Source organism: Hyla sarda, chromosome 3, assembly GCF_029499605.1.
Source record: "Hyla sarda isolate aHylSar1 chromosome 3, aHylSar1.hap1, whole genome shotgun sequence".
Lineage (NCBI taxonomy): Eukaryota > Metazoa > Chordata > Amphibia > Anura > Hylidae > Hyla > Hyla sarda.
The window spans coordinates 177,884,802-177,901,950 of NC_079191.1; the positions used below are offsets into that span (position 1 = coordinate 177,884,802).

General features: G+C 44.3%; 1 protein-coding gene across 6 annotated transcripts in view; it reads left to right on the plus strand.

The window, feature by feature from the left end:
* LOC130361916 (5-hydroxytryptamine receptor 3A-like) overlaps positions 1-17,149 on the plus strand; it is a 135,840-nt gene that overhangs the window by 38,558 nt on the left and 80,133 nt on the right. The window contains exon 1 of one of the 6 annotated variants that reach the window (XM_056565604.1): positions 11,959-12,105. The exons of the other annotated variants lie outside the window; for them this stretch is intronic. The gene's annotated coding sequence lies outside the window, so the exon portion shown is untranslated. Of the gene's footprint in view, positions 1-11,958; positions 12,106-17,149 lie in introns of those variants that run through there. 6 annotated transcript variants of the gene reach the window in all.

A 17,149-nucleotide genomic window follows, 5' to 3' on the forward strand; every position in this document is an offset into this window, starting at 1 on the left:
GGAGAAATGTCGGCACTGCCGCACTCACGATATTGCCGGAGTATACTGGATCACTGCACCGTCAGGTCCAAATGCCACAAATCCGGTGCTCAGTCCGCCATAAGCATAAGCGTGGATAACTTGAAAGAAGAGATCGCAGAGGGCACTCACGGAAACAGCAAGAAGTTTTATTCGGGATCGCTGATCCACGCAGCAAGAGCGCCAGGTAAGTCGACCGGTTTCGCGCTACGCAGAGCGCTTACACGTGACCTCTGGGGTGCGGTTCCTCTCAATATGATAGAGGACATTTAACAGGCGTCTAGTATTGTCCGAGGTTTGTCGACTAGGCACAAAACCAGATTGTTTTGCATTAATCAGAGAAGGCAGTACTATGTCTATTCTAGAGGCAATTAGTTTGGCAAAAATTTTTAGATCCTGATTGAGCAATGAGATTGGCCTGTAGTTTTGGGGAAGATCTGGGGATTTCTCAGGTTTAGGAATTGTGACTATCAATGCTTGTAGGTTTTCTTTTGGAAAGGCGCCTTTGGTGAGGGCAGCTTGGCAAAAGTCCTTAAGGTAAGGAGATAATGTGTCACAAAAAGTTTTGTAATACAAGTTGACAAAACCGTCAGGTCCTGGGGCTTTTTGGGAGGGTAAGGATTTTATCATTCTCACCACGTCAGGTAAGGTTATTAGGCTATTTAGGGTTTCCAACTGTTTCTCACTGAGATTCAGTAGATGAAGACCAGAGAGAAAGGAGCAGATGATTCTTCCAGGGATAGGGTTTGAGAGACTGTATCTTGTAAATTATATAAGGAAGAGTAGAAAGCATGGAAACAGTCTGCTATACCTTCAGGGGTATAGATGGCGGAGCTATTATTAGGATGCACTAAGTGGGCAATTCGGGAGCGGTCATGTCTTGCTTTTAATCTAGACGCTAGCAATTTCCCTGATTTGTTATTTTGGGAATAATACTTTGCTTTAGTCCTTCTCAGGTTCTTTTCATACTGAAATAAAAGAAGGCTCCTGAGGTCCTGGATGATAGCTGCGCAGCTAAATCATGTGTTGGAGAGGACCTATTTTGCACCTCTAGAGTTCGCAGTTTATTTAAAACTTCGGTTAAATGGGCATCTCTTTCCTTTTTGCTGATAGAGCCATATTTAATAAAAAAAAGCCTCTAATGTAGGCCTTGTGGCAATTTTATAAGGTGAAAGCGTCCACTTCTGGGGTTGCATTAATAGAAAAAAAAAATCTGTGAGATCTTTCTGCATTTCTCTGTCACTGAACAAACACAATTGGCTAACAGGCAATTGCGTAAACTGGATCCTATCATAACCTAACTACACCAAAAAAAGTGATACCAGTATACTGATTGAATACAAAAATAGTGAGTAAACTTTATTCAAGTGCATTATAAAAAATCATACATAAAATACAGGGTACTATACAGATGAAAGCTACAGAAAAAAGGTAGTGATACTGAATCCACAATGGTAAACAATAAGGACGGCAGGGATACAGTACACAGATATCAAATTGCAACATGCCCATAAATAATAAAAATAAATAATGAAACATACATATAGTAAATGTATAAGGCTGGTATATGTCCTCAATAGGGCTATAAGTAAAGTGCAAATGACCAATTGTATTGCACCTAGCCCTGCTCAGAGGTCAGTCAGCAGCATTACATAGTGGTAAAAAAGAGAGCATGATAGACAGCATAAAGTATCAAATACCTGCCATACACCGATAGGGGAGATCACTACCTGTACCCCAACGCGCGTTTCGCGTATGGGCTTCGTCAGGGGGCTTCGTAAGGGGATCTTTCTGCATTTCCTGGACATGTTCTGGGTGGGAAAAGAAGGGGCTTGCCCTCCACAAGTATGCAGGTGAGGTGTTGGAGCTCTTCTGCAATGATAAGGATATGGCCACATGATCTGACCATGATATAAGCTCAATTGTAGAAGCCACTTAGTTAGATAACAGGTGTCGTTCCACCAAAAACATATCCAGTCGAGAATATGTGTTGTGAGTGAGAGAGTGGTGAGGGAAATCTACATTCGGATGCAATATGTGGCAAGTGTCATATAATTTTTCCTACCAGAATAGGTGAGCTAGAGAAGGAGGTGATATGCGTGCAGAGGAGGTGGAATCTCTAGATGGATCTACAGTTAGATTAAAGTCCCCACATACAATCAGCGGGCCTTGTTTTATACGGTTGGCAAGTTTTAGAGTGTTGCGGAGAAAACGATGCTGACCCAGATTGGGTGCATACAATGCTACCAGAGTGTATGGCGTATTGTTTAACGTGCAAGAAAGAATAATGTATCGTCCACTGGGGTCAATAACTAAATCAATCATTATAAAGGCTACCATGTTCCTAATCGCCAATATCACCCCTCTTGATTTAGTGTTGTGATTGGAATGGAAGATGTGCGAAAAGGACGGGTGTTTCTAACAGCGTCCTTCTCTAAAAGGTGTGTCTCCTGAGCACTCCTGCCCCCATTGATAATGCTTCCCTCCACAGGTATGTCTGCTTGTAGGGACTGTTGAGACTGTTCACATTAATACTGACCAATTTGATTACCATAAAGTAACAGAAAAAGCATGATGATAGTTAGCAATAACATATAGGGGGTGGACCACGAGCGCCTCCCAGCCAGCGTTCAGGGGCCCTTGTGGAACAGACAATGCTCTAAAGACAAAAGTTCACTACACTTTCTCACAAGACGTAAAAACATGGTAAATAGTGCAAACCAATAAAGTTAAGTAACTGGTAAAGGGTATAGCATGTGAAGGCCGAAGCCTGTTGTCCTGGGAGGGGGTAATGTCCATGTCGAAGCCAGACTTGACTCATGAGCTAAGTAGCCCATAATAAGAAAAAGTGTCAAAGAGTCCAAAGTCAGCGAATGGTGTACCAGTCCTCTTACATTCTGCGTGAGAAAGGTCGGGATGGGCTCTTGTTGGTTTCCAGGGGGAGATTCCATTTTCGCAGCAGAGTCTCGCCTTCCTCTGGAGACCAAACGACATGGAGCGCATATTCATGATGTATCAGTAGGCGAACTGGAAAACCCCAGCGATACTGAATGTTTGCTGACCGTAGCAAGGAGGTGATTTGTTGAAAGGCTCTGCAGAGTTGCAGAGTGGCTGCCGAGGGGTCGGTGTAAATATCCACATGATCATGTGGGGCTGGAAGCCAACCATTAGTGTGGGCAAAGTTCATCAGTTTTCCCTTAACGGTGAAAAAGTCTACCCTTGCCAGAACGTCCTTAGGGACGCATTCATCAAGATGCTTAGGTCGGGGTACTAGGTGTGCTCGGTCAATTTCAAGCTCCTGTGGTGTACATGAAGGCAAAGCAGCTTTTATGAGGGGTCAGACATAAGTTGGTATTTCAGCAGCTGTTATAGATTCCAGTATTCCGCGTAGTTTAATGTTATTTCGTCTGCTGCGGTCTTGTAAATAAGCAACTTTTGCTTTAAGCGCGGCTATGTCGTCTTGCGCAGCATTGTGAGAGTCTATAACTTCATAATAAGAGGCATCAAACGCTCCAAATTTTGCCTCAATATGATCCATTCTGGCACCCAAGTCTTCTATAGCAGTATGTAAAGGGTTAATCATAGTTAAAATGTCTTTCCGAAAGGATTTTTGCAATGTTAGAAGCCTAGACTTCATTTGGGTATCAGTCATAGCAGTGTTGGTGACAGAAAATAGTTGCAGCTCATCATCTTCTGTAGATGGAAAACCAGGAACAGAGCTCCAGACAGCTGGAGGCAGGTGTGTGAGCTCCGAAGAGCTGTGCAGCTGCACTACGGGGCTGTGTGGAGGAGTCTCCCCTTGCTCATGGAATGAAGGAGGCCTGTGTGAGGAGAGATAGCCGAGTGTACCTGTGATCTGCTGCGCTGAGATGTGCCGGGGGAGGATGGAGCTGATGTCAGCAGCTTAGTACTCTGCTGGAGATGCAGGCCGCATAGCTCAGGGTCCGAAGTAGATCTTCAGTGAGTGGAAGGAGAGGCGCGTGTCGGCCGGGGTGAGCGCAGCTCCGGGTCCCCCGTGCTGTCGGCCCCATTTTGTGCAGCGGGCCGCCGCTGCGAAAAGTACAACTTCGCCAGCGATTCATGCTTGCTGGTTTTCTTTTTGCATGCCGGCATGTCCCACAGTGATTCCCATGCTTGTGGGTGTCAGACTGACTGTGGAATTCGTTGTGAGGTCGCTGAAACAGGGCTATTACTGACGGAGCTCCACTACAGTGCGGCCATTTCGTCCAGCAGCCAGGCCACGCCCCACAAAGCCACATTTTCAGCTTACAATATCTTCATCACAAATCAGTCCCACCTGAGGACAGGATATGAGGATGAGACATAAGGACGGGATATGAGGTCAGGATATGAGGACAGGATATGAGGATGGGATATGTGGTCGGGATATAAAGATGAGATATGAGGACGGGATATGAGGTCGAGATAGGTGGACGGGAAATGATGTCGAAATAGGAGGTCGGGTTACGAGGATGGGATATGAGGTAGAGATATTGTCACGATGCCGGCTGGCAGGTAGTGGATCCTCTGTGCCAGAGAGGGATGGCGTGGACCGCGCTAGTGGACCGGTTCTAAGCCACTACAGGTTTTCACCAGAGCCCGCCGCAAAGCGGGATGGTCTTGCTGCGGCGGTAGTGACCAGGTCGTATCCACTAGCAACGGCTCACCTCTCTGGCTGCTGAAGATGCTGAAGATAGGCGCGGTACAATGGAGTAGGCAGAAGCAAGGTCGGACGTAGCAGAAGGTCGGGGGCAGGCGGCAAGGATCGTAGTCAGGGGCAACGGCAGGAGGTCAGGAACACGGACTGGGAACAGACTAGGGAATGCTTTCACTAGGCACTAAGGCAACAAGATCCGGCAAGGGAGTGCAGGGGAAGTGAGGTAATATAGGGAAGTGCACAGGTGATTACCAATTAAGCTAATTGGGAAGATTGGGCCAGGCACCATCATTGGTGCACTGGCCCTTTAAATCGCAGAGACCCGGCGCGCGCGCGCCCTAGGGAGCGGGGCCGCGCGCGCCGGGACAGGACCGAGGGAGAGCGAGTCAGGTACGGGGACCGGAGTGCGCATCGCGAGCGGGCGCTATCCGCATCGCGAATCGCACCCCGGCTGAAGGCGGGACCGCAGCGCACCCGGTCAGTGGATCTGACCGGGGCGCTGCAACAACGAAGATGAGGCGAGCGCTCCGGGGAGGAACGGGGACCCGGAGCGCTCGGCGTAACAGTACCCCCCCCCTTGGGTCTCCCCCTCTTCTTGGGGCCAAAGAACCTGAAAAAAAACTCGATTTTTCCGAGATTAGGTCCAATGCAAATTAGGAGGGGTTCTGTGTGGAAATGTACGAGACAGTCCAATCTTTTATTGAAAAAACAATAGATGTAGAGGGGTCTGGCGAGACTGGTCACAGGAACGTAGAACCTGTTGATGAGAGAGGCCAAAAAAAATTTTCCTGCAGATCCAGAATCCAAGAAGAGCATAGTAGAAAAGGAGAAGGTAGAGGCAGATATCCGCACAGGCACAGTAAGGCGTGGAGAAGCAGAGTTGACATCAAGAACTGTGTCACCTTCGTGCGGAGTCAGCGTGCGTCTTTCCAGGCGGGGAGGACGGATAGGACAATCCTTCAGGAAGTGTTCGGTACCGGCATAGTACAGGCAAAGATTCTCCATGCGGCGTCGTGTCCTCTCTTGAGGTGTCAAGCAAGACCGGTCAACATGCATAGCCTCCGCGGCGGGAAGCACAGGAACAGATTGCAGAGGACCAGAGGAGAGAGGAGCCGGAGAGAAAAAACGCTTCGTGCGAACAAAGTCCATATCCAGGCGGAGCTCCAGACGCCATCCGGAAGAACGCATGTCAATGCGAGTGGCTAGATGAATGAGTTCATGTAGGTCAGCAGGAGTCTCTCGTGCGGCCAGAACATCTTTAATGTTGCTGGATAGGCCTTTTTTAAAGGTCGCGCAGAGAGTCTCACTATTCCAGGACAACTCGTAAGCAAGAGCACGGAACTGAATGGCGTACTCGCCAACGGAAGAAACACCCTGGGCCAGGTTCAGCAGGGCAATCTCGGCTGAAGAAGCTCGGGCAGGTTCCTCAAAGACACTTCGAATTTCCGAGAAGAAGGAGTGTACAGAGGCAGTGACGGGGTCATTGCGGTCCCAGAGCGGTGCGGCCCATGACAGGGCTTTTCCAGACAGAAGGCAGAACACGAAAGCCACCTTAGACCTTTCAGTAGGAAACTGGTCCGACATCATCTCCAAGTGCTGGGAACATTGCGAAAGAAAGCCACGGCAATACTTAGAGTCCCCATCAAATTTGTCCGGCAAGGACAGGCAGAGGCTAGGAGTGGCCACTCGCTGCGGAGGAGGTGCAGGAGCTGGCGGAGGAGATGATTGCTGAAGAAGTTGCGAATGTTGGCGCGCCATGGTGGACACTTCCGACAGCTGGTGGGTTAGAAGGGCGACCTGTCGGGCGATATCAGAGGCAACTGGCAGGGGATGTTGGTGCAAAATGGTGGACACTTCCGACAGCTGGTGGGTTAGATGGGCGATCTGTCGGGCGATATCAGAGACAACTGGCAGGGGAACCTCAGCGGGATCCATGGCCGGATCTACTGTCACGATGCCGGCTGGCAGGTAGTGGATCCTCTGTGCCAGAGAGGGATGGCGTGGACCGCGCTAGTGGACCGGTTCTAAGCCACTACAGGTTTTCACCAGAGCCCGCCGCAAAGCGGGATGGTCTTGCTGCGGCGGTAGTGACCAGGTCGTATCCACTAGCAACGGCTCACCTCTCTGGCTGCTGAAGATGCTGAAGATAGGCGCGGTACAATGGAGTAGGCAGAAGCAAGGTCGGACGTAGCAGAAGGTCGGGGGCAGGCGGCAAGGATCGTAGTCAGGGGCAACGGCAGGAGGTCAGGAACACGGACTGGGAACAGACTAGGGAATGCTTTCACTAGGCACTAAGGCAACAAGATCCGGCAAGGGAGTGCAGGGGAAGTGAGGTAATATAGGGAAGTGCACAGGTGATTACCAATTAAGCTAATTGGGAAGATTGGGCCAGGCACCATCATTGGTGCACTGGCCCTTTAAATCGCAGAGACCCGGCGCGCGCGCGCCCTAGGGAGCGGGGCCGCGCGCGCCGGGACAGGACCGAGGGAGAGCGAGTCAGGTACGGGGACCGGAGTGCGCATCGCGAGCGGGCGCTATCCGCATCGCGAATCGCACCCCGGCTGAAGGCGGGACCGCAGCGCACCCGGTCAGTGGATCTGACCGGGGCGCTGCAACAACGAAGATGAGGCGAGCGCTCCGGGGAGGAACGGGGACCCGGAGCGCTCGGCGTAACAGATATGAGGACGGAATATGAGGATGGAATATGAAGACTGGATAGGAGGTCGGGATAGGAGGAAGGGATATGAGAACGGGATATGAGGTCCGGATTTGAGGATGGGATAGGAGATCTGGATAGGAGGTCGGGATATGAGGACGGGATATGAGGGCAGGATATGAGGTCGAGATAGGAGGTCGGGATATGAGGACGGGATATAAGGTCAAGATAGGAGGTTGGAATATGAGGACGGGATAGGAGGATGGGATATGATGACGGGATATTAGGACGGGATATGAGGTTGGGATATGAGGACGGGATATGAGGTTGAGATATGAGGACGGGATATGGGGTTGGGATATGACAACAATATATGAGGATGGGATATGAAGTCAAAAGCTTCCTCCTTTGTTGATTTTCCTCCCCAACAAGGATTAGGAAGGAAAAACCGGGCAATGCCGGGTACTCAGCTAGTTATTTATAAATGAAAATCATGGAAATTGTCAGGAGTGGCTAAACTTTTGCAAAAGGATGTATCTTTCTCAGTTTATCTTCTCTCCAAGAGAAAGATCAGATTAAATCTGTATGCCCTATTAAAGAGAGTGTCCTGATGGGAAAATGCCTTATATATAGGATTTTAGGTTAACTGTTTAACAGCTGGAAATGTTCCTTGCAGTAGTCCCCACTAGTTCTCCAGGGATGATGTCAAGTACATCATGCATGTGATGCTGCAGCCAATCAGTGGCAATAGTGGCGATGCTTGGGCATGGGTAAGCAAACTGCTGCGAAGCGCCATGAAGAAGTCCTGCGCCCCTCCATGAGGAGAAGGAGGAAGAGGAGGCCTTTGTGTCAGCACTAGACAAGAGGGAAGGTGAGTGGGATTTTTATGGGGGAGGGGGGGGGATTATCTACCTGCCTATCTACCTAGCTTTCTGCACACCTACCTACCTACTTGCACTTCCTACTTGCCTGCACACCTACCTACCTTTACTATATATCTACCTGCACAATCTACCTACCTACTGACACTATCTACCTACCGGTATTAGCTACCTACTGGCATTATCTACCTGCACTCTTTCTCTACCTATCTACCTACCTACATGCTCTACCTATCTACCTGCCTGGGGGCAAATTACCTACCCACCATGACCCAATCAGCCTAACCTCCCACCAACATATTCACCTACTCACTCATACTATGCAGGGCAACCCAGGTAGGCATTATTTGGGGCACTGAAGATAGGGTAAAGATGGAAAATTTGCTGAGCTTAACATGTTTTTCTAGCAGATTCTGCGGCGACTATTCATGGTTTTAACAAGTCTTTATGCGGTCTGAGCAAGACAGAGAAGAAAGGGAAAAATGCCCCCCAAAATGCCCCCTGTGAAGGACTATGTGTAACTGCACTGTAATCTGTAATACGGTCTGCAAAGCCTGCGTAGAGCTGGGGTCACCACCAAAATGCACCTTTGCTTGTGTAGATAAAAATCCTTGCCTCGGCCCTAAAGGCATGAGGACATTCAGGTGAGCGACTGGATACAGCATCACATGAATGGAATTTGTCAGAACATCATTGCAGGATGGATGGGGACCACTATAGTGGTGCTGCTGGTACTGCAAGGGATCTAAGGTTGAGTAATGGTTATTTCTTGTTTAGGAAAATTTCTCTCTTAGGTTGGGTTCACACCATGTTTTTGAATACACTTCCCGTATCAGGTTTTTGAAAAAAATGGATTGCTCAAAACCTGACTAAGCTGTATCAAAACATGTGTACAAATTTTTATCCGTATATGGTTTGAAAAATTATGTCCGGTTGCATCAGTTTTTTAAGAAAAAAACATATACGTTTTAAACTTTTCATTCCATTATGAATACAGTTTCACTTGTTTGATTGAAATTCCAAAGACAAAAACTGGATGGTGAAAACCGGATGGAACCGTACGCACATATGGTTCTGTACGGTTCCCAGTGACTCCCATGTTAAAAAAAAAAAAGTATATGTTTCAATATGGTTTTTCACCTGGACCAAAAACCGTGGTAGGCTGGAAAAAAAACTGACAACCGTACAGGATGCAAAACGGACACAACCCATTGCATCTTTAGGCATATGATTTTCAATGGAGGGTCAATGCATATGGTTTTCAATACTGTACCGTACGGATTTCAAATTGAGAATGTATACGGGAACTGTATTGCAAAACTGTTGTGTGAACCCAGCCTTAGCCAGGTTTAAAAGTTCAGCTTTAAAAGTTCAGACAACCCCTTTAAGCTGATCAAAGGCTGGGTATGTTTTTAAAGGGGTTCCTGTCAGCAGCCAGTAAGCATAGACAAGTATTAATGTTTTAACTTAAAGTTGTTTTCTCTTAGTCCTCACAGTAGCAAAAGTGGGGTGTTTTCTCACCTGTGGAGCTACCTGGATAGGTTGAATTTTATTAAAATAAATTCTGACATAAGTATAATCAATTAAACAATTAATTGACCCTCCTATAGGATCCCCTCAACACCATAATACACAGCTTTGTAACAAGTAATAAACATCCACAAAAAAGAAAGATACATTTTTGTGTTGCTGTTAGGACTAAGGGAAAAATATATTTAAAAAAAGGAAGACTTCTCATATGTCCTAACCAGCAGCTAAGTGGGGACATAGCAAGTAAAAAATCCTAAAGAGGGAGAGTCGTGGATGGAACTCAAGATCGTACATCCAAAGGCATCTGTATTCTGAGTGCCTGGAATCAAGCCTTATTTCTGTGAAGGATAAAGAGACTGTTCTGGTGGAGTATGCTCTAATAAAGAAAGTAGGAGCAATATTTTGAGCTAAAAAAGGCTTATTGGATTGCTTCCTTTATCCACCTACTTAGAGTAGGTTGGGAGACCTTCAACTCTTTATTCTTACTATAGAAAGTAATCAGATTGTCCTAGCTTCTAAAGTCACTGGATCTCTGAATTAAAATTATTAGACATTTTGCAACATCCAGAATGTGCATATCCACTTCTTGAGATGATGAGGGAGAAGGGCAAAAAAAGTAAGAGATATGACTTGGTTAATGTTTCTGAGGGTTGGAACTGTATACATAATGAGAATCTGGCAATATGCACAGTCTGCAGCCTGTCCTACTGTCCAACAGGACAGAAAAAAGCACTTTGTTATAGTGTTGGGGGCTTTTATAGGAGGGTTAAATAATTGTTTAGTTGATTGCACTTAAAGGGGTACTCTGCCCCTAGACATTTTATCCCCTATCCAAAGGATAGGGGATAAGATGTCTGATCGCGGGGACCCCCTGCGATTTCGGCTGCGGCACCCCAGACATCTGGTGCACGGAGCAAACTTCGCTTTGTGCCAGATGACTGGTGATGCGGGGTGAAGGCTCCGTATGTCACAGTCACACCCCGCTTGTGGCATCACGTCCATGCCCCCTCAATGAAAGTCTATGGGAGGGGGTGTGACGGCTATCATGCCCCCTCCCATAGACTTGCATTGAGGGTGTGTGGCCGTGATGTCACAAGTGGGGCATGACTGTGACGTCACAAGAGGGGCACGGCCATGACGTCACAAACCTCCGGTGCTGCACCCGATGCTCTAAACGAATGCAGGGTGCAGGAGGGAGATCGTGGTGGTCCCCAGTGGTGGGACCACCGTGATCAGACCTCTTATGCCCTATCCTTTGAATAGGGATAAGATGTCTAGCGGCGGAGTACCCCTTGAAGTCAGAATTTATTTCAATAAAATGCAGCTGGTCCTGCCAGCTCAACAGGGGAGTAACACCCCACTTGTGCTGCTGGTTAAAAAGATGGGTCCTTAAAAAACAAGCCAGATGAGTTTTAATTATATTCATCGTACCTGCCTCTAAAGTGTTATTATGCATATTCAGCCCCAAAAAATGTGCACCTTAAGGGTACATTCACATGCACCCAGATTTAATGTGTAGGATTTGATGCACAGGATTTTCTGCTGCAGATTTCAATGTAAACTAAATGACCGAGCACAGCTTCTAATTGGCAGCTACAAATCCTGCACATGCATGGGACGCAGTCTGCACCTCACATCAGCACTTGGGATGTGATAGGTTGAGCAGCAGTGTGATACACTGAGCCCTGGCGACCAATGCGTGGGTGCAATTACACTGGCGCTCAGCTTATCTCTGGCTGAGGCAAGACATCGCTGCAAACGGCAATTAGGTGAGCCGCAGTGTGATGCATTGACCATGGGCAACCAAAAAGAAGACACCACCGGAGGACTGGAGCAGCGATACCGGGACACGGAAGGAGCAGCAGCGGGTGAGCTTGAAAAGGGGAGGGGTCTCAGCACGATGCCTACAGAAGATTTTCTCAAGCAGAATCTCAGCAGCTGAAAATTGAAGTCAATAGGGTCTGCGGCGGATTTTCAACAGCGGAGAATCCACTGGCAAAAATCTGCAGCGGTTAGTGCGCTGAGAACCCACCCTATTTCAAACTTGCAGTGGGAAATCCGCTGCAAGTTTGAAAAGAAATATGCCTGTGTGAACAAACCCTCAAAAGGCAATTTAGGTTGTATTTATTTTATTTTTTTTCTTGTATTTATTTAAAATTTGACATTTTTATTTTAGTTATTGACTTTTTCATAAGATTATCTTTTCATATATATCTGATTAGCTTATCTCTGGCTGAGGCAAGACATTGCTGCAAACGGCAATTAGGTGAGCCACAGTGGGATGCATTGACCATGGGCAACCAAAAAGAAGACACCACCGGGAATGGAGTGGTGATACTAGGACACGGAAGGAGCAGCAGCAGGTGAGTCTGTATGGAATATCTCCTTTAGGTTATGTTCACACAGGCGTATATCTTTTCAAACTTGCAGCTGATCTCCCTCTGTGAGCTTGAAAAGGGGCGGGGTCTCAGCATGATGCCCGCAGAAGATTTTCGCAAGCAGAATCTCAGCAGTTGAAAATTGAAGTCAATAGGAGATTCCACTGGTGAAGACCCCACCCTATTTCAAACTTGCAGTGGGAAATCCGCTGCAAGTTTGAAAAGAAATACGTCTGTGTGAACGTACCCTCAAAATGCAATTTAGTTTGTATTTTCTATTTTTTTTTCTTGTATTTATTTAAAATTTGACATTTTTATTTTAGTTATTGACTTTTTCATAAGGTCATCTTTTCATAGATAACTGATTATTTCTAAATAAGATTCTGTAAACTATTAAAGCAGATGAAACAATGAAGAATATAGACCATTATCATTAAAATATATTCTCACATTATTTTGAACATATGAATTCCCTTTTTATTCTGTTGAGGCCAAGATAGGTTTTCACACCTTCCAAGTGGCTGAATTTGTCTGTTGTATAGCTGTAGTGACAACTGTGTGACCACTGGGACTGTGGAATTATCATATATTGTAACTGAATACAAATCCATAGAGAAGAAAGAAAAGTAAGTGTAACAAGTGTAATTGGACATGTTGAGCTGCCCACCTGCCTTTGCCTACATAAATTAGTAGTGCGATTTGCATTGACAGTAGAGGGGAAGCAGAGGGGAAAAGATTATAGAGTAGTGTGAGATCTGCAACACTAATCAAGACTAGTGAAGGCAATAACAGGAGACATGAAGATTGCTTTTCTTGGTTTTATCATCTGGAAGGTTCTACTTTATGGTAAGAAATACTAAAGTTTTCAGTAAATGAAATTAACTCTACTTTGGTATTTATATTAACATGCGCCATTTAACAGAATCCCAACTCTTCACTACACATCCACCTTTTTGTTCCTATTTACCATAGGGCCATATCATTGTGAGCAATTTAACTAACCCTAAAACAAATATTATGCTGGGTTTTTGTAACAAGGGCACCTCACCAATTTGTGTAGGTTGCTGGAAAGAGGCACAGTCTCTGGCCAATAGTAGTACAGGTGGGGTTATATCTGGCTCTGTGTGTGGACATGTATTGCCATCTGTGTGTGGACTCTTTGCCAAGTGTAACTTTTAGCCTTGTTATATATTCCGATATTCGTGTTGTTATGTGTACCTGGTCAGGATTAGTCTGTCCTGTTTGTTTCTTATTATGTATTATCTGTTCCTCTGTTCTTGTGTATTCACACCTGCTTCTGGGAGTCTTTCATCTTGACACCTGTTTGTGCTTAGTGTGTTTTTGTGTCCCTCCATGATTGGAGTTTGGGTTTGTAGTTTTATCTAATTCCTCCTAGTTTTAGTTCCATTTTCTGAGCTTTGCTTTGTCTTTAACATAGGAGTCAGTTTGCTTTGTATCTAGTTTTGTATTAGTTCTATGTACCCTGTTCTTGGTCTGTGTTCAGACTAGTTGGCCTTTTAGCATTTGTGTCTGTTCTTGTAATTCTTGTATTTGCATATCCTTGAGTTATGTAGTTTCTGTCTTATGCCTAACCTTGTTCATCTCCTGCATCCCTGGATATATATTGCCATATATAACTCCTAGTTTACCTGTCTTGTTCACATTATCATATCTGCAGTTTTTCTGTAAACATAACAAAAATACATAATAAAAATAAACATATTTGGTAATGGTGCATGTGTAATTGTCCGAACTATTAAAAAATAACATTATATAACCTGTACGGTCAATGGCATTAACATAAAAAAAATACCACATCACAGAACTGTGCTTTTTATGTTTATAACATCATATCCCAGAAGAAATGAAGTAAATAGTGTTCAAAAAGTCTGATCAATACCAAAATGGCACCGATACAAACAGCAGATTATGGCCCAACAACTGAGCCCTTATACAGCCCGCTATACGGAAAATAAAAATGTTATAGGGGTCAGGAATTGTTTTCAAAAATCAAAAAGTAAAAAAAAAAATAATAATAATTAAGTAGTAAACCATGACAAAAACCAAACAAATTTGGTATTGGTGTAATCAGGCTGACCTAAAGTAGTAAAATAACATGTAAGTTTGACCACAAGATGAATGGCGAAAAAATAATTTCAGAGCACAAGTTATGGAAAAATGAAAGGTGTTGTTCCAAATATAATTGGTCCAACAAGTGTCATATGGGTGTGTAGATGGAAAAATAAGAGTTATGGCTATTATAGGGCGAGGAGGGAAAAAGTGCAGAAACTGATAAAGACCTTATTTACATACTATTTTGGTTGAAATTATTTTGTCTACCAGGACAAGTGGATTTTCATGAGGGACAAGTAGATTGTGTCCCATTTTAGTCCCTTGGGCAAGTAGTTTTTTTTTTTTTATTTCCACACCCTTGCTACCCATATGAGGGCTTGGTGGTTTGGTCTACTGTGTAATGACATCACTCATTTTACCAAAAATATATATATTTGAGGCGAAATTGGAAAAAAAAAAAAAAAACATTTGCCTTTTGCCAAAAACTAGAATGCTTGAAATCATCCACTTCTGAGCAGTATAACTCTTTTATTTTTCCATATATGGGATATATGAGGGCTCATTTTTACATCATTATCTGTAGTTTTTATTGGTACCAGTTTTGTTTTGATAGGACTTTTTGATCACTTTTTATTGATCACTTTTTTATTTTTTCTGGTATTTGAAGTCAACAAAAATAAAAAAAAATTGTGATTTTTTTTTTAAGTTTACTTCATTGACCCTGCTGTTGGGGACATTTATGCATGTGGCGGTACCACATATATTTAGATTTATTTATGTTTACACATTTTTTATTTAAAAAATCCATATGGGGACTAAAACAAAAAGTAAAGAAAAGTTAATAAATGTGAATTAGCCACTTCCCTAATAAAAGTTAGAATCACCCCCCCCCCCATTCCCCTATTTCAAATAGTATAATGTAAACAAAAATAAACATAACCATGTAGTATCGCTGCATGTCTGAACCATTAAAATATAATTAAACCGCACGGTCAATGGTGTAAATGTAAGAAAAATACCAAAGTCCAATTGCTGATTTTTTGGTCACTTTATATACCAGAAAAAATAATTAAAAAGCAATCAAAAACAAAAGTGGTACAGGTAAATACTACAGATCACAGCACTAAAAATGAGCCCTCATACATCATGTATACGAAAAAAATAGCTTTAGGGGTCAGAAGATGACAATGTTAAGCATACAAAATTTTGTATTAAAAAAAAAAAAGTCATAATTTTTCAAAAGTAGTAGAATAAAACAAAACCTATACAAAGTGAGTATCATTTTAATCATATGGACCTACAGAATAAATATAATGTACTATTTTTACCGAAAGGTGCACTACGTATAAATGGAAGCCCCCACAAAATGCAAAATGGCATGGTGTTTTTTATTTTGTTCAATTTCACACCATAAATATTTTATTTTTTGTTTGTTTGTTTTACCGTAGATTTTGAGGTAAAATGAGTGAAATCATTACAAAGTACTATTGGTGGTAGAAAAAACAAGCCCTTATATGGGTCTGTAGGTGGAAACTGAAAGAGTTATGGCTATTAGAATGTCAGGAGGAAAATGCAAAAATAAATAGATGCTTTTGTGTTTGTAAAGAGTACATCTGTATAAGGGACATATAGAAACAAGAATGAGGACTAACCTTTTTAATTTGTGATGTAACTGAGTTATGTAAAAAATAAATGTTTTCAAGCAAGTTTGTCACCTAGTTTTTCTGAAAGAGAAAACTATTACAACACAAAACCTCAAGAAATAAATCATAAAAATGCTAATGTTTATGCAAATTTTTATGCTAAACTTATTTGTTGTCCCACTTGTTGGACACTCAAGAAGGACACCAGGACTGTTGGGAGGGAACATACCTTACTTGCAACTGGAAAGAACTTTGCAACACCTTAAAGATACAGCCAATTTTAATTTGTTTTTTCCTCATCACTTTATAAGAACCATAACTCTTTTATTTTTCCTTCCACATACTCATTTTTCCACATACTTCCACATACTTCGTTTTTACATAGTGCCCTTTACTGTAAAATTGATGGGTTCTCTTTATTCAGTGCATAGGCATAGCACTGATCATTGTTACCTGCGATCCACTTCTCTTGTCTCCAAGTAGGCAGGCCAGAGGAGATCACAGCAGCTGGCCAGGAGGGGGTAAGCAAATCTCCAGCAGCCATCTTTACTTATTGGACCTCTACAATCGTGCTGTGGGTGGTCCTATAAGTACCCCCTAGCCCCGTGTATACTTTAGATGCCGTGATCAGTATTGATCAAAGCATTTTAAGAGTTATTGGCGGACATCTGCAGGATTGTTGATGTCTGCCAGTATCCATGAGGTCCTAGCTGCTGAAAACAGCAGCTAGCCGGTTTTGATCACTGTGTTGAGAGACTTACATGTAAGTCACTGTGCACTAAGTACCAGGGCACAGCTACGTACATGCACGCATCATGTCCTCTAAGGAGTAAAAGAAAGCTTTGCTATTATTTTTCATTAGGTTTAGATAATATAACATTTACTATATAAATTGAATCCTATTCAGGGCCGGATTGGCCATTGGGCGCACTAGGCGTTTTCCCGGTGGGCCGGGTCGTCCGCAGGGCCAGCCATCTGCCAGCGCCAGACTTGTTTTTTTTCAATAATACAAATGCGGCCCTTGCCGCTCTCTCTCTGCAACCCTGGCCACCCCCTCCGGTGTGCACGAGGCCCCCTTCTCAGATCACGCTGAAGGGGGCCTTGCTTCTGGCTGGTCTCCTGGCTCCAAGAACTCCTGAGTTTAGCCGGGGCAGGGACACTGCTGCTTTAAAAGCAGAAGACATCCGTGTGCAGGCACGCCCTGACATCACGGACGTGTCCCTGCCCGGCTGGTCCGAGCAGGAGGGAGAATCGTTGGCGCTGCAGCCTGCTGATCCCCTGCTGCATAAGGTAATGATTAGTTAAAGAAAAGG